The sequence below is a fragment of the Cyclopterus lumpus genome, chromosome 14 (assembly GCF_009769545.1).
Source record: "Cyclopterus lumpus isolate fCycLum1 chromosome 14, fCycLum1.pri, whole genome shotgun sequence".
In the NCBI taxonomy this organism is placed as follows: domain Eukaryota; kingdom Metazoa; phylum Chordata; class Actinopteri; order Perciformes; family Cyclopteridae; genus Cyclopterus; species Cyclopterus lumpus.
The window spans coordinates 20,956,702-20,979,315 of record NC_046979.1 but is presented as its reverse complement, the minus strand read 5'-3'; positions in this window follow the sequence as shown (position 1 = coordinate 20,979,315).

The window sequence follows — 22,614 nt, the reverse complement described above, 5'->3', positions numbered from 1 at the left end:
TTCTGAGATACTTTCTTGAAGAAAATTAGCAAACTTTGTATTCTTTAGGAAAATTCATTTTTGGCCTGTTCCAAAGCTGAAACGTCTTTTAAGAACATACAAATATGGAGTAACAGCTTTGAGGAAGTAAAGTAATGAAATACCAGATATGCATGAACAATGTCATACAACTTGTTACTATTGTGTTCTGAGACACTTTCTTGAAGAAAATCAAGGAACTTTGTATTCTTTAGGAAAATTCATTTTTGGCCTGTTATAAGGCTGAAACGTCTTTTAAGACCAAAAAAATATGGAGTTGCAGCTCTGAGGCAGTAATGTCATGAAAGCACCAAGTATTCATGAAAATGTCATGAAACTTGTATTTATTGTGTTCAGAGACACTTTCTTGATGAAAATCAAGAAATTTTGTATTCTTTAGGAAAATTCATTTTTGGCCTGTTCCAAGGCTGAAACGTCTTTTAAGACCTAAAAATATGGAGTTGCAGCTCTGAGGCAGTAATGTCATGAAAGCCTCAGGTATTCATGAAAATGTCATGAAACTTGTATTTATTGTATTCAGAGTCACTTTCTTGAAGAAAATCAAGGAACTTTGTATTCTTTAGGAAAATTCATTTTTGGCCTGTTCCAAGGCTGAAACGTCTTTTAAGACCATAAAAAGAAGTAAATATATGTTTTGGGCAGTAAAGTGATGAAACCATCAGGTATTCATGAAAATGTCATGAAACTTGTAAATCTTGTGTTCTGAGACACTTTCTTGAAGAAAATCAAGGAACTTTGTATTCTTTAGGAAAATTCATTTTTGGCCTGTTCCAAGTCTGAAACGTCTTTTAAGACCATAAAATATGGAGTTGCAGCTCTCAGGCAGTAATGTCATGAAAGTACCAGGTATTCATGAAAATGTCATGAAACTTGTATTCATTGTATTCAGAGACACTTTCTTGAAGAAAATCAAGGAACTTTGTATTCTTTAGGAAAATTCATTTTTGGCATGTTCCAAGGCTGAAACGTTTTTTAAGGCCATAAAAATATGGAGTTGCAGCTCTGAGGCAGTAATGTCATGAAAGCCTCAGGTATTCATGAAAATGTCATGAAACTTGTATTTATTGTATTCACAGTCACTTTCTTGAAGAAAATCAAGGAACTTTGTATTCTTTAGGAAAATTCATTTTTGGCCTGTTCCAGTGCTGAAACGTCTTTTAAGGCCATAAAAAGAAGTACATGTATTTTCTGGGCAGTAAAGTGATGAAAGCACCAGGTATTTATGAAAATGTCATGAAACTTGTAAGTCTTGTGTTCTGAGACACTTTCTTGAAGAAAATCAAGGAACTTTGTATTCTTTAGGAAAATTCATTTTTGGCCTGTTATAAGGCTGAAACGTCTTTTAAGACCATAAAATATGGAGTTGCAGCTCTCAGGCAGTAATGTCATGAAAGTACCAGGTATTCATGAAAATGTCATGAAACTTGTATTTATTGTATTCAGAGTCACTTTCTTGAAGAAAATCAAGGAACTTTGTATTCTTTAGGAAAATTCATTTTTGGCCTGTTCCAAGGCTGAAACGTCTTTTAAGGCCATAAAAAGAAGTACATGTATTTTCTGCGCAGTAAAGTGATGAAAGCACCAGGTATTGATGAAAATGTCATGAAACTTGTATTTATTGTATTCAGAGACACTTTCTTGAAGAAAATCAAGAAACTTTGTATTCTTTAGGAAAATTCATTTTTGGCCTGTTCCAAGGCTGAAACGTCTTTTAAGACCATAAAAATATGGAGTTGCAGCTCTGAGGCAGTAATGTCATGAAAACCTCAGGTATTCATGAAATTGTCATGAAACTTGTATTTATTGTGTTCTGAGATACTTTCTTGAAGAAAATTAGCAAACTTTGTATTCTTTAGGAAAATTCATTTTTGGCCTGTTCCAAAGCTGAAACGTCTTTTAAGAACATAAAAATATGGAGTAACAGCTTTGAGGAAGTAAAGTAATGAAATACCAGATATGCATGAACAATGTCATACAACTTGTTACTATTGTGTTCTGAGACACTTTCTTGAAGAAAATCAAGGAACTTTGTATTCTTTAGGAAAATTCCTTTTTGGCCTGTTCCAAGGCTGAAACGTCTTTTAAGACCAAAAAAATATGGAGTTGCAGCTCTGAGGCAGTAATGTCATGAAAGCCTCAAGTATTCATGAAAATGTCATGAAACTTGTATTCATTGTATTCAGAGACACTTTCTTGAAGAAAATCAAGGAACTTTGTATTCTTTAGGAAAATTCATTTTTGGCCTGTTCCAAGGCTGAAACGTTTTTTAAGGCCATAAAAATATGGAGTTGCAGCTCTGAGGCAGTAATGTCATGAAAGCCTCAGGTATTCATGAAAATGTCATGAAACTTGTATTTATTGTATTCAGAGACACTTTCTTGAAGAAAATCAAGGAACTTTGTATTCTTTAGGAAAATTCATTTTTGGCCTGTTATAAGGCTGAAACGTCTTTTAAGACCATAAAAATATGGAGTTGCAGCTCTGATGCAGTAATGTCATGAAAACCTCAGGTATTCATGAAATTGTCATGAAACTTGTATTTATTGTGTTCTGAGATACTTTCTTGAAGAAAATTAGCAAACTTTGTATTCTTTAGGAAAATTCATTTTTGGCCTGTTCCAAAGCTGAAACGTCTTTTAAGAACATACAAATATGGAGTAACAGCTTTGAGGAAGTAAAGTAATGAAATACCAGATATGCATGAACAATGTCATACAACTTGTTACTATTGTGTTCTGAGACACTTTCTTGAAGAAAATCAAGGAACTTTGTATTCTTTAGGAAAATTCATTTTTGGCCTGTTATAAGGCTGAAACGTCTTTTAAGACCATAAAAATATGGAGTTGCAGCTCTCAGGCAGTAATGTCATGAAAGTACCAGGTATTCATGAAAATGTCATGAAACTTGTATTTATTGTGTTTAGAGACACTTTCTTGAAGAAAATCAAGGAACTTTGTATTCTTTAGGAAAATTCATTTTTGGCCTGTTCCAAAGCTGAAATGTCTTTTAAGACCATAAAATATGGAGTTGCAGCTCTCAGGCAGTAATGTCATGAAAGTACCAGGTATTCATGAAAATGTCATGAAACTTGTATTTATTGTGTTTAGAGACACTTTCTTGAAGAAAATCAAGGAACTTTGTATTCTTTAGGAAAATTCATTTTTGGCCTGTTCCAAGGCTGAAACGTCTTTTAAGGCCATAAAAAGAAGTACATGTATTTTCTGCGCAGTAAAGTGATGAAAGCACCAGGTATTGATGAAAATGTCATGAAACTTGTATTTATTGTATTCAGAGTCACTTTCTTGAAGAAAATCAAGGAACTTTGTATTCTTTAGGAAAATTCATTTTTGGCCTGTTCCAATGCTGAAACGTCTTTTAAGGCCATAAAAAGAAGTACTTGTATTTTCTGGGCAGTAAAGTGATGAAAGCAACAGGTATTTATGAAAATGTCATGAAACTTGTAAGTCTTGTGTTCTGAGACACTTTCTTGAAGAAAATCAAGGAACTTTGTATTCTTTAGGAAAATTCATTTTTGGCCTGTTATAAGGCTGAAACGTCTTTTAAGACCATAAAATATGGAGTTGCAGCTCTCAGGCAGTAATGTCATGAAAGCACCAGGTATTTATGAAAATGTCATGAAACTTGTATTTATTGTGTTCAGAGACACTTTCTTGAAGAAAATCAAGAAACTTTGTATTCTTTAGGAAAATTCATTTTTGGCCTGTTCCAAGGCTGAAACGTCTTTTAAGGCCATAAAAAGAAGTACATGTATTTTCTGCGCAGTAAAGTGATGAAAGCACCAGGTATTGATGAAAATGTCATGAAACTTGTATTTATTGTATTCAGAGACACTTTCTTGAAGAAAATCAAGGAACTTTGTATTCTTTAGGAAAATTCATTTTTGGCCTGTTATAAGGCTGAATTGTCTTTTAAGACCATAAAAATATGGAGTTGCAGCTCTGATGCAGTAATGTCATGAAAACCTCAGGTATTCATGAAATTGTCATGAAACTTGTATTTATTGTGTTCTGAGATACTTTCTTGAAGAAAATTAGCAAACTTTGTATTCTTTAGGAAAATTCATTTTTGGCCTGTTCCAAAGCTGAAACGTCTTTTAAGAACATACAAATATGGAGTAACAGCTTTGAGGAAGTAAAGTAATGAAATACCAGATATGCATGAACAATGTCATACAACTTGTTACTATTGTGTTCTGAGACACTTTCTTGAAGAAAATCAAGGAACTTTGTATTCTTTAGGAAAATTCATTTTTGGCCTGTTATAAGGCTGAAACGTCTTTTAAGACCAAAAAAATATGGAGTTGCAGCTCTGAGGCAGTAATGTCATGAAAGCACCAAGTATTCATGAAAATGTCATGAAACTTGTATTTATTGTGTTCAGAGACACTTTCTTGATGAAAATCAAGAAATTTTGTATTCTTTAGGAAAATTCATTTTTGGCCTGTTCCAAGGCTGAAACGTCTTTTAAGACCTAAAAATATGGAGTTGCAGCTCTGAGGCAGTAATGTCATGAAAGCCTCAGGTATTCATGAAAATGTCATGAAACTTGTATTTATTGTATTCAGAGTCACTTTCTTGAAGAAAATCAAGGAACTTTGTATTCTTTAGGAAAATTCATTTTTGGCCTGTTCCAATGCTGAAACGTCTTTTAAGGCCATAAAAAGAAGTACATGTATTTTCTGGGCAGTAAAGTGATGAAACCATCAGGTATTCATGAAAATGTCATGAAACTTGTAAGTCTTGTGTTCTGAGACACTTTCTTGAAGAAAATCAAGGAACTTTGTATTCTTTAGGAAAATTCATTTTTGGCCTGTTCCAAGTCTGAAACGTCTTTTAAGACCATCAAATATGGAGTTGCAGCTCTCAGGCAGTAATGTCATGAAAGTACCAGGTATTCATGAAAATGTCATGAAACTTGTATTCATTGTATTCAGAGACACTTTCTTGAAGAAAATCAAGGAACTTTGTATTCTTTAGGAAAATTCATTTTTGGCATGTTCCAAGGCTGAAACGTTTTTTAAGGCCATAAAAATATGGAGTTGCAGCTCTGAGGCAGTAATGTCATGAAAGCCTCAGGTATTCATGAAAATGTCATGAAACTTGTATTTATTGTATTCAGAGTCACTTTCTTGAAGAAAATCAAGGAACTTTGTATTCTTTAGGAAAATTCATTTTTGGCCTGTTCCAGTGCTGAAACGTCTTTTAAGGCCATAAAAAGAAGTACATGTATTTTCTGGGCAGTAAAGTGATGAAAGCAACAGGTATTTATGAAAATGTCATGAAACTTGTAAGTCTTGTGTTCTGAGACACTTTCTTGAAGAAAATCAAGGAACTTTGTATTCTTTAGGAAAATTCATTTTTGGCCTGTTATAAGGCTGAAACGTCTTTTAAGACCATAAAATATGGAGTTGCAGCTCTCAGGCAGTAATGTCATGAAAGCACCAGGTATTTATGAAAATGTCATGAAACTTGTATTTATTGTGTTCAGAGACACTTTCTTGAAGAAAATCAAGAAACTTTGTATTCTTTAGGAAAATTCATTTTTGGCCTGTTCCAAGGCTGAAACGTCTTTTAAGGCCATAAAAAGAAGTACATGTATTTTCTGCGCAGTAAAGTGATGAAAGCACCAGGTATTGATGAAAATGTCATGAAACTTGTATTTATTGTATTCAGAGACACTTTCTTGAAGAAAATCAAGGAACTTTGTATTCTTTAGGAAAATTCATTTTTGGCCTGTTATAAGGCTGAAACGTCTTTTAAGACCATAAAAATATGGAGTTGCAGCTCTGATGCAGTAATGTCATGAAAACCTCAGGTATTCATGAAATTGTCATGAAACTTGTATTTATTGTGTTCTGAGATACTTTCTTGAAGAAAATTAGCAAACTTTGTATTCTTTAGGAAAATTCATTTTTGGCCTGTTCCAAAGCTGAAACGTCTTTTAAGAACATACAAATATGGAGTAACAGCTTTGAGGAAGTAAAGTAATGAAATACCAGATATGCATGAACAATGTCATACAACTTGTTACTATTGTGTTCTGAGACACTTTCTTGAAGAAAATCAAGGAACTTTGTATTCTTTAGGAAAATTCATTTTTGGCCTGTTATAAGGCTGAAACGTCTTTTAAGACCAAAAAAATATGGAGTTGCAGCTCTGAGGCAGTAATGTCATGAAAGCACCAAGTATTCATGAAAATGTCATGAAACTTGTATTTATTGTGTTCAGAGACACTTTCTTGATGAAAATCAAGAAATTTTGTATTCTTTAGGAAAATTCATTTTTGGCCTGTTCCAAGGCTGAAACGTCTTTTAAGACCTAAAAATATGGAGTTGCAGCTCTGAGGCAGTAATGTCATGAAAGCCTCAGGTATTCATGAAAATGTCATGAAACTTGTATTTATTGTATTCAGAGTCACTTTCTTGAAGAAAATCAAGGAACTTTGTATTCTTTAGGAAAATTCATTTTTGGCCTGTTCCAATGCTGAAACGTCTTTTAAGGCCATAAAAAGAAGTACATGTAATTTCTGGGCAGTAAAGTGATGAAAGCACCAGGTATTTATGAAAATGTCATGAAACTTGTAAGTCTTGTGTTCTGAGACACTTTCTTGAAGAAAATCAAGGAACTTTGTATTCTTTAGGAAAATTCATTTTTGGCCTGTTATAAGGCTGAAACGTCTTTTAAGACTATAAAATATGGAGTTGCAGCTCTCAGGCAGTAATGTCATGAAAGTACCAAGTATTCATGAAAATGTCATGAAACTTGTATTTATTGTATTCAGACTCACTTTCTTGAAGAAAATCAAGGAACTTTGTATTCTTTAGGAAAATTCATTTTTGGCCTGTTCCAATGCTGAAACGTCTTTTAAGGCCATAAAAAGAAGTACATGTATTTTCTGGGCAGTAAAGTGATGAAAGCACCAGGTATTTATGAAAATGTCATGAAACTTGTAAGTCTTGTGTTCTGAGACACTTTCTTGAAGAAAATCAAGGAACTTTGTATTCTTTAGGAAAATTCATTTTTGGCCTGTTCCAAAGCTGAAACGTCTTTTAAGACCAAAAAAATATGGAGTTGCAGCTCTGAGGCAGTAATGTCATGAAAGCCTCAGGTATTCATGAAAATGTCATGAAACTTGTAAGTCTTGTGTTCTGAGACACTTTCTTGAAGAAAATCAAGAAACTTTGTATTCTTTAGAAAAAATTCATTTGTGGCCTGTTATAAGGCTGAAACGTCTTTTAAGACCATAAAATATGGAGTTGCAGCTCTCAGGCAGTAATGTCATGAAAGTACCAGGTATTCATGAAAATGGCCTTAAAAGACGTTTCAGCCTTGGAACAGGCCAAAAATGAATTTTCCTAAAGAATACAAAGTTTCTTGATTTTCTTCAAGAAAGTGTCTCTGAACACAATAAATACAAGTTTCATGACATTTTCATGAATACCTGGTACTTTCATGACATTACTGCCTGAGAGCTGCAACTCCATATTTTATGGTCTTAAAAGACGTTTCAGACTTGGAACAGGCCAAAAATGAATTTTCCTAAAGAATACAAAGTTCCTTGATTTTCTTCAAGAAAGTGTCTCTGAATACAATAAATACAAGTTTCATGACATTTTCATCAATACCTGGTGCTTTCATCACTTTACTGCGCAGAAAATACATGTACTTCTTTTTATGGCCTTAAAAGACGTTTCAGCCTTATAACAGGCCAAAAATGAATATTCCTAAAGAATACAAAGTTCCTTGATTTTCTTCAAGAAAGTGTCTCAGAACACAAGACTTACAAGTTTCATGACATTTTCATAAATACCTGGTGCTTTCATCACTTTACTGCCCAGAAAATACATGTACTTCTTTTTATGGCCTTAAAAGACGTTTCAGCATTGGAACAGGCCAAAAATGAATTTTCCTAAAGAATACAAATTTTCTTGATTTTCTTCAAGAAAGTGTCTCTAAACACAATAAATACAAGTTTCATGACATTTTCATGAATACCTGGTACTTTCATGACATTACTGCCTGAGAGCTGCAACTCCATATTTTTATGTTCTTAAAAGACGTTTCAGCCTTGGAACAGGCCAAAAATGAATTTTCCTAAAGAATATAAAGTTCCTTGATTGTCTTCAAGAAAGTGTCTCTGAATACAATAAATACAAGTTTCATGACATTTTCATGAATACCTGGTGCTTTCATCACTTTACTGCCCAGAAAATACATGTACTTCTTTTTATGGCCTTAAAAGACGTTTCAGCATTGGAACAGGCCAAAAATGAATTTTCCTAAAGAATACAAAGTTCCTTGATTTTCTTCAAGAAAGTGTCTCAGAACACAATAGTAACAAGTTGTATGACATTGTTCATGCATATCTGGTATTTCATTACTTTACTTCCTCAAAGCTGTTACTCCATATTTTTATGTTCTTAAAAGACGTTTCAGCTTTGGAACAGGCCAAAAATGAATCTTCCTAAAGAATACAAAGTTCCTTGATTTTCTTCAAGAAAGTGTCTCTGAATACAATAAATACAAGTTTGCCATAAAAATATGGAGTTGCAGCTCTGAGGCAGTAATGTCATGAAAGCCTCAGGTATTCATGAAAATGTCATGAAACTTGTATTTATTGTATTCAGAGACACTTTCTTGAAGAAAATCAAGGAACTTTGTATTCTTTCGGAAAATTCATTTTTGGCCTGTTCCAAGGCTGAAACGTCTTTTAAGGCCATAAAAATATGTTGTTGCAGCTCTGAGGCAGTAATGTCATGAAATACCAGATATGCATGAAGAATGTCATACAACTTGTAAGTATTGTGTTCTGAGACACTTTCTTGAAGAAAATCAAGGAACTTTGTATTCTTTAGGAAAATTCATTTTTAGCCTGTTCCAAGGCTGAAACGTCTTTTAAGGCCATAAAAAGAAGTACATGTATTTTCTGGGCAGTAAAGTGATGAAAGCACCAGGTATTTATTAAAATGTCATGAAACTTGTAAGTCTTGTATTCAGAGACACTTTCTTGAAGAAAATCAAGGAACTTTGTATTCTTTAGAAAAAATTCATTTTTGGCCTGTTCCAAGGCTGAAACGTCTTTTAAGGCCATACAAATATGGGGTTGCAGCTCTGAGGTAGTAATGTCATGAAAGCCTCAGGTATTCATGAAAATGTCATGAAACTTGTATTTATTGTATTCAGAGACACTTTCTTGAAGAAAATCAAGGAACTTTGTATTCTTTAGGAAAATTCATTTTTGGCCTGTTCCAAGGCTGAAACGTCTTTTAAAGCCATAAAAAGAAGTACATGTATTTTCTGGGCAGTAAAGTGATGAAAGCACCAGGTATTTATAAAAATGTCATGAAACTTGTAAGATTTGTGTTCTGAGACACTTTCTTGAAGAAAATCAAGGAACTTTATATTCTTTAGGAAAATTCATTTTTGGCCTGTTCCAGGGCTGAAACGTCTTTTAAGGCCATACAAATATGGAGTTGCAGCTCTGAGGCAGTAATGTCATGAAAGCCTCAGGTATTCATGAAAATGTCATGAAACTTGTATTTATTGTATTCAGAGACACTTTCTTGAAGACAATCAAGGAACTTTATATTCTTTAGGAAAATTCATTTTTGGCCTGTTCCAAGGCTGAAACGTCTTTTAAGGCCATACAAATATGGAGTTGCAGCTCTGAGGCAGTAATGTCATGAAACTTGTATTTATTGTATTCAGAGACACTTTCTTGAAGACAATCAAGGAACTTTGTATTCTTTAGGAAAATTCATTTTTGGCCTGTTCCAAAGCTGAAACGTCTTTTAAGAACATAAAAATATGGAGTAACAGCTTAATCAGGAAGTGAAGGAAGAGCATGGCTCAGTTTACAATCCAGTTGAGTCTGCTTGCATCTTATGCCTTTTGATGGCATCGTTGGTATGTATTGATTTGTTTTATTGTTACTTATGATTGCAGATGATTATTTTTGTGACAATGTTTAGTTTGGGAAGTTTTATGCACAAAGTCCATCGAGTCATAGTTAATGACTACTCCGCTATGAATGTTGTTCATATGACAGAATAAATATGAATAAAGAGTTATGTTAAAATACAGTGGTTTATAGGAACATATGTGTAAATCAGTAGTAAATACATAAAAGTAGCGGTTAAAAATAAAGCAAGTTATTTCATTGAAGAATCAGTATATTTACATTGTGTGTATGTGTAAGGTTAACAAGAAAGCATTTTGTTTGTATTCATTATGCCCTTTGTGTGTTTTAGTTTTACTCTTTCTTACGTCAATAAACCTGTGGACAACGGACAACTGTCTTCAGAGTCGTGATGTCAGGAAAGAGTTTGTCTAACTGCCAAGGTGTATCACGGCACATATACTGAGGGCAGCATAGTAAAACAACGGCTTTCTAGCGGGCAAGATAACGCAGCCAGCTGGCAGACGCTACTAACAACGTCATCTCACGCAGCCAGTGGATGACCATCACAGCAGTGTCTAAACAGAGGTACGTCACCAGACAACACCATGTCCGAGAAAGCAACTTCATTAAAGACGCGGTCCCGCGCTACATGTTCTGCTACATACTCAAGTGTATCATCAACGGGGTCTGCTGCAGCAAAGGCAAGAGCGAGAGCAGAAGCAGCAAAGGCACGCATGTCCTACGCCGAAGAGGAAATGAGCCTAAAACTAGAAAAAGCTAAGCTGGAAGCCTCAATAGAAATGCTCAATTACAAGAAAGAAACTGCTGCAGCCGTAGCTGAGGCCGAAGCCCTTGAAGCTGTGGTAAATAAAAATAGTGAAAGACATAGTTCCATGTTAAATTTGGACTCCAGTCCTTTGGAAGCTGCACAACGCACAGAACAATATGTGATTGATCAAGCCGAATCACAAAACACAGACGCTCAGCTGCATGATGATGGTGTTGGAGCAATAAGAGGGTCAAGCCCTAACTACGAAACTCCAGCTTCATCCATCAAATCTGAAGCCAACTCATTCCATCCGGCCCAAGCCAATATAGCTTCCCATCATACACATGGCCACAATGCAGCTTCTCAACCAACTCGCCTCATCTCACAGCAGCCTTACATCTATGAAGATGAAAAGGTCGATGGGACACGCAATGTTCGGTTTGTCAACCACAATGCCACTCCTGAGCAAGGTCTTGGACCTCAAAACGACAAAGACCATCCTGCTCTTAAATCCTATCCATCTTCAAACACCAATAATAACAACTCCAACATTAGCGACTTCGTGAGATACTTTGCTCGTCGTGAGCTTGTGGCAACAGGCCTACTTAAATTCAACGACAGACCTCAGAACTACAGAGCCTGGAAACGGTCTTTTCAGAATACAACCAGAGGTTTGGACCTGACACCAAGCGAGGAAATGGATCTCCTGTTTAAGTGGCTCGGCAAAGAGTCAGCAGAACACGTCGAGCACATAAGAGCAATACACATCAATCATCCAGCAGCAGGCTTGGCTATGATATGGGACAGACTTGAACAATCTTATGGCTCCGCAGAAGTAATAGAAGATGCTCTGTTCAAACGTATAGACGCCTTTCCAAAAATAACAAATCGAGATTATTCTAAACTAACAAAGTTGAGTGATCTTTTAATGGAACTAGAGTCAGCCAAAGCTGAAGGAGACTTACCCGGCCTCTCTTTCCTCGATACAACGAGAGGCGTCAACCCAATTGTACAGAAGCTCCCCTTCGGTCTGCAGGAGAAGTGGGCGTCAGTTGGGTCATCCTACAAGCGGCAACATCACATTTCATATCCCCCTTTGCCTGCTTCGTAAACTTTGTTAGCCAAGAAGCTAGTGTCAAAAATGACCCAAGTTTCAACTTTGTCTCTCACTCAGACATGTCTCCCAGGCCAGAAAAAACAGTTTGGAAGCCAAACAGACAGTGAGAAGTCTCTGTTCACAAAACAGAGATATTTCCAAAAGCCATCTCTGATCCTAGGGAGCCCTCAACGAAATTCAATGACTGTGACAAACTGTGTCCAATCCATAAAAAACCTCACCCTATACGCAAATGCCGTGCAATCAGAGAAATGCCCATCGAAGACCGTAAGACATTCTTAAAAGAGAATAACGTTTGTTTCAGATGCTGTGCTTCATCATCACACATTGCAAGGTACTGCACATTTAATGTTCGTTGTTATGAATGTAAAAGTGAAAAACACCACACAGCGCTTCATCCTGGACCTGCTCCCTGGGTTGAAGGCAAAGACTCTGCTCCAGAGCATGGCGGGGAGGAGGATAGCTCTCCACAACCCCATGTCACCACCAAATGTACAGATGTCTGTGGCGGAGACGTAACGGACCGATCCTGCTCTAAAATATCCCTTGTGAATGTGTATCCAGCCGGCCACGCTCACAAAGCAGTGAAGATGTACGTGATTCTGGATGAACAGAGCAACAGATCACTAGTTCGTTCACAGTTCTTCGAAGTCTTCAATGACCAAAGTCCAAGTGCTCCTTACTCACTGAAAACATGTGCTGGAGTAAAGAAAGCGACAGGAAGAAGGGCCAGTGGCTACATCGTGGAATCTTTGGATAGGACCGTCAGCATCCCACTACCCTGCCTCATAGAATGTGATGACATCCCAAATAACAGAAGTGAGATTCCAACTCCCAATGCAGCTTTTCATCACGCACACCTAAAGTCAGTCGCACACCTCATCCCAGATATCGACCCACAAGCCCCAATTATGCTTCTCTTAGGTCGGGATATTATCAGAGTCTATAAGGTCCGCAAACAGGTCAATGGCCCACACAACCTACCTTATGCTCAGAAGTTGGATCTGGGATGGATCATCGTGGGTAATGTATGTTTAGGCCGCGTTCACAAACCATCGACAGTCAACGCCTTCTACACGAACACCACGGAACGGGGACGCCCTACTCTCTTTGACCCGTGTCCTAACATGTTCCGTGTAAAGGAAAAATACAGTGACACCCAAGCCACAAACCACCTCCAAACACATCCTGAAGAGATATCAAACTGTGATGTTGACAGCCTAGGACATAACATATTCAAGCAGACCAAGGACGACAACAACATGGCTCCGTCTATCCAGGACATCTCCTTCATGAAAATAATGAAAGAAGGACTAACAAAAGATGCAAACAACAGTTGGGTAGCTCCATTACCCTTTAAATGCTCACGTCAACGGCTCCCCAATAACAGGCCACAGGCATTGAACCGTCTCAAGTCGCTCAGATGCAACTTTGAAAGGAAGCCTGAAATGAGAGACCATTTTCTCAGTTTCATGGACAAGATGTTCAAGAATGGTCATGCTGAGTTAGCCCCTCCTCCCAGTGAGGATGAAGAACAGTGGTACTTGCCAATATTTGGTGTGTACCATCCAAGAAAACCAAAACAAATACGAGTGGTCTTCAATTCCAGCGCCCAGTACAACGGTGTGTCGCTCAACGACGTGCTGTTGACTGGGCCTGATCTGAACAACACGCTGCTTGGTGTATTAATGCGCTTTAGAAAGGAAGCAATCGCCTTTACAACGGACATAGAACAGATGTTCTATTGTTTTTCAGTAAGGGAAGACGATAGGAACTTCCTACGTTTTCTATGGTTCCAAGATAACGACCCCTCCAAAGACATTGTGGAGTATCGGATGACGGTCCACGTCTTTGGAAATAGTCCTTCACCCGCAGTAGCGATTCATGGACTGCACCAGTCTGTTCAGGTCAGTGAGCTTCGCATTGACCCTGACGTCCAAAGTTTTGTGATGCGTGACTTCTATGTAGACGATGGGTTGAAGTCCTTGCCCACAGTCCAAGCTGCGGTCAACCTGCTGAAAAAGACGCAAGATGTTCTCTCCAAATCAAACCTAAGGCTGCACAAGATCGCAGCAAACAACAAGGAGGTCATGGAGGCCTTTCCGGCCGAAGATCGTGCAAAAGACCTTAAAGACCTGGACCTCAGTGCAGATACGCTACCAATGCAGCGTAGTCTTGGAATCAATTGGGACCTCCAGACCGACTGCTTCCACTTCAGCGTCTCCGACGAGATAAAATCCTACACTCGAAGGGGTGTCTTGTCTACAATCAACAGCCTCTACGATCCTCTAGGGTTTGTAGCGCCAGTCATAATACAAGGCAAGGCTATTCTGAGATAACTCACAACTGAGAAAGGTGACTGGGACTCGCCTTTGCCCCAAGAAATGGAAGACGCATGGACATCTTGGAGAGCATCTTTGAAAGAACTGTCCCAGCTTTCTATTCCCAGAGCCTACACTACAACTTCACCCCCAGCAGCTGTCAGAAGGGAATTGTGCGTCTTTTCTGACGCATCCACGAAAGCTATCGCCGCTGTGGCATATCTAAAAGTAACTGACTCTGCTGGAAATAACCATGTGGGATTTGTAATAGGCAAGGCCAAGCTGACCCCCCGTCCTGAACAAACAATTCCGAGACTGGAACTTTGCGCAGCAGTGTTTGGAGTGGAGTTAGCAGACTTAATCTCGGCAGAACTAGACCTTCAGCTCGATGCTACAACCTTCCACTCAGACAGCAAGGTAGTCCTTGGCTACATTTCTAATGAAAGCAGGCGCTTTTATGTATATGTAAGTAACCGGGTATTACGTATCCGAAGGTCCTCTCACCCAGATCAATGGCGCTACGTGTCAACAGAACAGAACCCTGCGGACCACGCTACACGTTCTGTCGCTGCAGGCCGTTTGAACGACACAAACTGGCTGAGTGGACCCAAATCTCTGTACACACCGGAGACAAGTGCCTCAGAGAGCACCTACGAGCTTGTAGACCCGGGTTCAGACCCAGACATTCGCCCTCTGGTGTCCACTTTGAGTACAACAACAACATCCAAGCAGCTTGGTTCTCAACGATTCTCAAAGTTCTCATCTTGGAAGTCTCTAACACGGGCCATTCTTCACCTCATACACATAGCCCGTCTTTTCAACATGACCTTGAAGAACAGCCCTTGTAAGGGCTGGCATCACTGCAAAACAGGATACACTGTTGAGGAGTCTGATCAAGCGTTGCACATCATCATTCAAGCAGTACAGGAAGAAGTCTACAGTCAAGAGATCAGATGTATCCAAAAACATGAGCAGATCCCTAAATGTAGCCCTCTCAAAAATCTGGATCCTTTCATTGATGCACACTGCCTTTTGAGAGTCGGGGGCCGCCTCCACAATGCAAACCTTGATCAGAGTGAAAAGACCCCAGTGATTATTCCTGGCAAACATCAAGTTGCAACCTTACTCATCAAGCATCACCACGAACAAATCTATCACCAAGGCCGTCTGTTTACAGAAGGGGCTGTCCGTACAGCTGGCTTTTGGCTTGTTGGTGGCAAAAGAAAAGTGAGCAGCATCATCCACCAGTGTATAACATGCAGAAGGCTTAGAGCCCCACTTACAATTCAAAAGATGGCCAGTCTTCCAGCGGATCGTCTCTCGACAGAGCCTCCCTTTACGAATGTCGGCCTTGATGTGTTCGGCCCTTGGAGTGTCTCTTCACGAAGAACAAGAGGAGGTTATTCACACAGTAAACGCTGGGCTGTAATCTTCACATGTATGAGCGGTTCATATTGAAGTCATAGAATCCCTTGACACATCCAGCTTCATCAACGCGCTAAGGAACTTTCTTGCTGTGCGCGGTCCTGTCAATCACATCCGCTCAGACCGTGGCACCAACTTTGTTGGCGCCTGCAAGGAGTTGAAGATACCCTCAAACATTGACAACACAACTGTGAAGACTTACCTGTCAGACCAAGGTTGCTCTTGGACCTTTAACCCTCCGCACGCCTCCCATTTTGGCGGTACATGGGAAAAAATGATTGGTCTTGCAAGGAGAATCTTGGACTCCATGTTCCTTCAGCTGAAGGACAAACTTACCCATGAGGTGCTGGTGACTTTCATGGCAGAAGTGACAGCCATTATAAATGGCAGGCCTCTTGGTCCCGTGACAACTGACTCTGATGACTCATTTATACTCACTCCAGCTGCTCTTCTCACTCAAAAGGTGAATGTCCTTTCTGCTCCTACTGGAGAGTTTGGAGTTTCAGATCTCTACAAGCGCCAGTGGCGGCAGGTCCAGCACCTGTCCAACACCTTCTGGGACAGATGGCGAAAGCAATTCCTCCCAACACTACAGGCACGCAAGAAGTGGCAGTCCACTCATCCAAACATCAACCCAGGAAGTGTTGTTCTCCTCAAGGATAGCCAAGTACCAAGAAATGAATGGCCTCTTGGACTGGTAACACAGACCTTCCCCAGCGAAGACGGGAAGGTGCGAAAGGTCGAGATCAAGGTCACACGAACAGGAGTGACTAAAATCTTTCTTAGGCCTGTTTCTGAGATAGTGCTTCTTCTCCCCCCAGAGGCCCAGTGAAGTGAACTGTCTAGGATTTATTGAGTGGCGTGTATTCACGCCAGGCGGGGAGGGTTTTGTTACAATTGTCAAATCAGTAAGTTATATGTTTATTTTGAAACAGGACGTTTTATTTTGAAACAGGAAATATCTTGTAACTTGTTAGGGGACTTGTAATCAGGAAGTGAAGGAAGAGCATGGCTCAATTTACAATCCAGTTGAGTCTGCTTGCATCCTATGCCTTTTGATGGCATCGTTGGTATGTATTGATTTGTTTTATTGTTACTTATGATTGCAGATGATTATTTTTGTGACAATGTTTAGTTTGGGAAGTTTTATGCACAAAGTCCATCGAGTCATAGTTAATGACTACTCCGCTATGAATGTTGTTCATATGACAGAATAAATATGAATAAAGAGTTATGTTAAAATACAGTGGTTTATAGGAACATATGTGTAAATCAGTAGTAAATACATAAAAGTAGCGGTTAAAAATAAAGCAAGTTATTTCATTGAAGAATCAGTATATTTACATTGTGTGTATGTGTAAGGTTAACAAGAAAGCATTTTGTTTGTATTCATTATGCCCTTTGTGTGTTTTAGTTTTACTCTTTCTTACGTCAATAAACCTGTGGACAACGGACAACTGTCTTCAGAGTCGTGATGTCAGGAAAGAGTTTGTCTAACTGCCAAGGTGTATCACGGCACATATACTGAGGGCAGCATAATACCACACCGGCTCCAATTCCCGCAGTTGCTCAGCCATTTGAGCATCTAATCATTGATTGTTTTGGCCCCTTGCCACGTTCAAAGTTTGGAAGTAACTATTTGCTTACAGTTATGTGTCAAAGTACAAGGTATCCAGCTACCGATCCGTTGCGCACCATTACGGCTAGATCTGTGGTTAAAGCACTGACTTAGTTATTTTCCATCTTTGGAATTCCAAAGGTTGTTCAAAGTGATCAGGGTTCCAATTTTCCTCCCATTTGTTTTCTCAAGTCTTGAAGCAGCTAAAAAAAAATTAAGCGTCTGTATGACCGGAGAGATCAGGTTCTTGCTTTGTTGCCGCTTGTGGGTTCACCATTTCAGGCAAAATGTCATGGTCCGTTCACAGTTTTGCGTCAGGTTTCTGAGCAGAACTATTTGTCGACACCAAGGTGGAGAAGGAAAACGCAAATGTGCCATGTAAATCTCTTGAAATCCTATTACACTCGTAGGTCAGAGCCTTAAGCATCGAGGGGAAGTGGGCAACAGCAGGCTGTCAGACCTGGGCAGGTACTGTGGGAAGACAGTCGCTGGTTAATTTGACGGTACATGAGGATGATGGGGTGGTTTGCCCTGATGAGTCTATTGCAGGGCCGGTTAAAGAATTCAGAAACGCTGGATTGATTGGGCACTTGGCAAAGGAGCATTTCACAGAGTTGACTGCTCTGATTAACAACTATTTGTGTACAAGGATTGTGTGGATCAGGTGGGCTCAGCTCACTTTGTCAGTAAATTGGATTTACTCAAATGATATTGGCAAGTGTCTCTGTCTAAACAAGCTCGGGAAGTGTCGGCTTTTATAACTCCTTTTGGGCTGTTCTCTTATTAAAGTGATGAGTTTTGGGCTGCGGAAAGTACCGGTGACTTTTCAGCATCTAATGAATATGGTTGTCCCCGGACTGGACGGCTGTGCAGTGTACCTTGATGATGTAGTGATCTACAGCAATACCTGGGAGGAACATGTCTCCCGCATCAGGAAGCTGTTTAATCGTCTGCAAGACGCAAACCTGACTATCAACTTGGCTAAGTGTTAGTTCGCAAAGGCTACCATCACCTATCTCGGGAAGGTAGTCGGCCAAGGGCAGGTGCGGCTGGTACAGGCAAAAGTGGCTGCAATTAAGCAATATCCAGTGCCCACCACGAAGAAAGAGCTAATGTGATTCCTGGGGTTGGTGGGTTACTACCGCAGTTTCTGTCGTAACTTCTCTACTGTAGTAGCTTCACTGACGGATCTGCTGAAAGCTAGAGCAAAGTACATCTGGTCAGATTCATGTCAGCAAGCTTTTGAAAATATTAACGCTGTCCTGTGTTTATCCTGTCTTTGTGGCGCCTTGCATGGCTCGTCCATTTGAGTTGTAGATGGATGGGGTGACAGGGCCTTCTCAGCTGCTGCTGGAAAACCCTCCCCATTCACATCCGTCATGCTCCCACCCTATCATCATTCAAACTAGCCCTCAAAACCCATCTCTTCAAACTCACCTTCACCTGCTAACCCCTGCACTCTACCCTCCACTATATGACTCATTCCTCAGAGCTTCTCAAGCTTTCTTCTTTTTTTTTTACCTGAAATGTTCTATTTGTTTGTTTGTTTGCTCTATTTTGTTTTGTATGTCTATGCCTTATGTAAAGCGTCTTTATGTGTTTTGAACAGCGCTATATAAATTCGATGTATTATTATTATTATTATTATTATTATTATTATTATTATATGACACTACATTACATGTGTGTCACTTTATAGCATACTATACAATTACATTTTTTACACAAAAAATAAATATATATTTATGCCATTTGAATGAAAATGATCCAAAACAGTATGTATGTTTTTACCCAAAAGAACCTCTGGTAGTGTAGAACCAGATGTTTTTGTATCTGGGGAAAGGCTAAAGGTTGTATCTGAATACAAGTATCTAGGAGTACTTTTTGATTCCAATTTGTCTTTCAAATCCCAGGTGAAAAAAGTTTGTAATCAAGTCAAATTCAATCTATCTAACTTCCGGTTCTCACGCAACTACATGTCAACAGAGGCAGCTAAAACATTCATGCATTCAATGGTTATTTCCCACACCACCTACTGTTTAACAACCTGGTCACATGCTAGTGCCACTACTCTTAAACCATTTCAGTCATTATATAAGCGTACACTCAAAACTCTTGATAAAAAAAAAACGTTCTCTCTGATCACTGTCCTATACTAAAAAAATATGTCTCATGTACAAAATTATACATGGCTTGACCTCTCCTCCTCTCAAACAATTTGTCACCACAAAAACCAGCAAGAGGGGATTGTATTGTCCCTCTCAGGAAAAGCAGTACACTGGAACTCCATTACAGGATCAATCAGAGATCTACAATCATTCAATTATTTTAAAGCTTAGACAAAGAAATGGTTAATTAGTACCCAGCTTTGTCAGCACTAGACTGTAACTGCTCCTACCCGTCCTCAATCTGTCAGTCAATCAGTTTGTCTGTCAGTTGTTGACTGTTTGTTTTTAGGTCTCTGTATGTCTTGACTTTGCTGGTCGACCATTCACTACACCTGCATGTATGTCTTTTGTTGTTGTTTACCTGTCTGTGTTTATATATTTAATTTACTCTGTATGCTTTTATGTTTTGGGTCTCTGACATGGATGTTTTTATTCGGTCCATTTTAACTTAGTTCTCCCTTATTTTATTTTGCTTGTTTGTACATTGTATATGTAATCTTATGTTTTTGGGTGTATTCCATAACATCTGCCTCTTGGGACTACAGATGAAAAATAGCCTCTTGGCTAACTCTGGCACATTTACAGAAATGTTTATATTAATGTGCACTATCCCTTATCAAATAAACAAATTTAAAAAATAATAATAATAAAATAAAATAAAATACTGTTTTCATTCTTTTTTTCAAAACTACAACAACTATTACTACAAATGTTACTTCAACAGCTATTAAACTACTACTACTACTACTACCACTACTGCTACTAGTACTACAACAACTGCAGCAACTCCAACGACTACTAAAACTTCTATTATTAGTTAATTTAATAGTTACAAGTGCACAAAGGCCCAAACAAAAAAGACAAATCAGATCCTTAAATGGACTGCAAAATCAGCTTCAGGTATTCAGAGCTTCTGGACATCAGAGACGTTGATATACTGTGTAAATCACACTGTATGGTGACTGAATGTCTATATCTATAAAACACCATATACTATAAATACATTTTCAAGAAGTTCATGAAGGAGCTAAAAAGGCTACTGAATTCAAAATGTTTTATGTTTTCAATTATTCAACAACAACATAGCCGGTAATCAGAAGCATATCCGACGTGTTGTCTGTAACTTCCTCTCCTTCCAACATGTCATCCATCAAGGCCACATATCTACCAGTGTGTAACAAATAAAAGAAGAACATGCAGCACAATAACACACTTTTATAGAATTTGTAGTTATATTCAAAGCAAGCAGTGAGAAGGTGGATGTCAGAATAATGTATACTACATACTACGCAAAGAAGAACATGACACTGGAACGAGAGGTGTCTTGCAGAGGGTTAACCCGAACCCTAAGGCCCAATCCCAATGTCCCCGCTAAACCCTCAAACCCTGAACCCTCAGGGACTTACTGACGTCACCTGCTAAAAGGTTGAGTGTGAGAGGAATGTAAGGGCTTGAAATGGTGTAAATATGAATGGGACAGCACTTTTGCTGAAACATATCACATGACTATGACTACATAAAAAAATATTGTGTACAACTGTGGGTATTTTGAATGTCTTCCAGGCTCTTTCCTCACGAGAAGTCATTTCAAATAATCTATTTCCTTGTTTTTGTCAAAGCCGCTTCAATAACAAAACGAAAGGTTTGATGAATGAATCTGTTTAAAAAGGTAATATTAATAATAATATATATATATGTAATTTCTGCTTGCATTACTCTGATTTCATGTGTTTTTATGTGCCATCTTTAATCCTTATTGTGCCGTCCTCTTTGTTTACCCTTTTCTTTTCACGTCTCCATTCTTCCATTGGTAACTGCATGTTTACCAATGAATTGTGGGTAATTTCTTTAGGCAAAGTCGGCATCTAATGCTGACTTACGGAAAGGGTTCATAAAGGGCTCAAAATATCTGCAAGAGAGCTCTCGAACACTCGACGATGTGACAGTGGGAGAGAACTAAACACTTACGGAGTTAGCGGGAGCACAAACTCAAAGTCTGTGAGTCCATAAGGGTGGAGATTTGGATTGGGCAACACCAAACAATTTGGCAGGGTATATATATGCAGGGTATGGCAGGGTATAGGGTATATGCAAAGGACAGCTGACATGTTATCATCTGAGGGAGGATCTGTATTTGTTCAACTTCATCACGGAGAATGTTTGTTCACAGGTAGATCCAAAGCGAAGCAACGTCTTCTGAACTTTCCTCATGTGTGTTTCACCTCTATCAAATGTCTCCTGGCCAAATGAAACTCATGGAGCTGAGCAGGCTTGTGGTAACCGCAGTTTATTCAGCATCTCTTTAACATACCTGCATTCATCACAAAAGGACCACACAGTTCCGTCATGTTGTGTGGGCAACAGCGCATGCTCAGTCTATGTGTGAATCTCACGGATAGATTACTGTAACTCCCTCCTGGCAGGTCTACCTGCTAATGCCATTCGACCGCTGCAGCTCGTCCAGAATGCAGCTGCTCGACTGGTCTTCAACCTCCCGAAATTTACCCACACTACTTCGCTCCTCCGCGACCTTCACTGGTTACCGGTGGCCGCCCGCATCCACTTCAAAACATTGGTACTTGCGTACCGTGCTGCAAACAGATCGGGTCCGGTCTACATCCAGGACATGGTAAAACCGTACACCCCACCTCGTTCACTTCGCTCGGCTTCTGCCAATCGGCTTGTAGCTCCTTCACTTCGAGCTACACACTCTATGAAGTCACGACTGTTTGCTGTGCTGGCTCCTCATTGGTGGAACGAGCTCCCCATTGACATCAGGACAGCAGAAAGTCTCTACACCTTCCATCGCAAACTAAAAACACATCTTTTTCGACTATACCTTGAATAGGGAAGGTAGCGCAGTAGCACTTTGGTAGCACTTAAATGGCTCTTACCGATAGCACTTTGTAGTTTAACTTTATTGAAGAAATTGTACTCGCTTGATTCTTGTTGTTCTGAGTTTGGACTCATGGTTTAATGCACTTATTGTAAGTCGCTTTGGATAAAAGCGTCAGCTAAATGACATGTAATGGAATGTAATGTAGATACATAAAATACTCCATCTGCATGTTTAAAACATTAATACACTCAACAGAACAACATACTTTAACATACCTGCATTCATCACAAATGACCACACAGTTCCGTCATCTCGTGTGGGCAACAGCGCATTCTCAGTCTAGAAAGACGGCATCACGTCAGTGTTAGCTAGCTGTACTGGAGACATTCTTCACTGA